This window comes from Myotis davidii, unplaced genomic scaffold (genome assembly GCF_000327345.1).
Source record: "Myotis davidii unplaced genomic scaffold, ASM32734v1 scaffold93, whole genome shotgun sequence".
Taxonomy (NCBI): domain Eukaryota; kingdom Metazoa; phylum Chordata; class Mammalia; order Chiroptera; family Vespertilionidae; genus Myotis; species Myotis davidii.
This window is the reverse complement of record NW_006292095.1, coordinates 5,193,306-5,193,933: the sequence shown is the minus strand read 5'-3', so window position 1 is coordinate 5,193,933 and position 628 is coordinate 5,193,306.

The window sequence follows — 628 nt, the reverse complement described above, 5'->3', positions numbered from 1 at the left end:
AAAAAGAATCCAAAAATATGAAGATAGTGTAAGGAGCCTCTGGGACAACCTCAAGCGTACCAACATCTGAATTATGGGGGTGCCAGAAGAAGAGAGAGAGAAGAAATATTGAAAAGAAGAAATATTGAAAACCTATTTGAAGAAATAATGACAGAAAACTTCCCCTACCTGGTGAAAGAAATAGACTTACAAGTCCAGGAAGAGCAGAGAACCCCAAACAAGAGGAATCCAAAGAGGACCACACCAACACACATCATCATTAAAATGCCAAGAGCAAAAGACAAAGAGAGAATCTTAAAAGCAGCAAGAGAAAAGCAGTTAGTCACCTACAAGGGAGTACCCATACGACTGTCAGCTGATTTCTCAATAGAAACTATGCAGGCCAGAAGGGAATGGCAAGAAATATTCAAAGTGATGAATAGCAAGAACCTACAACCAAGATTACTTTACCCAGCAAAACTATCATTCAGAATTGAAGGTCAGATAAAGAGCTTCACAGATAAGAAAAAGCTAAAGGAGTTCATCACCACCAAACCAGTATTATATGAAATGCTGAAAGGTATTCTTTAAGAAGAGGAAGAAGAAGGAAAAGATAAAGATAAAAATTATGAACAACAATCATATCTAT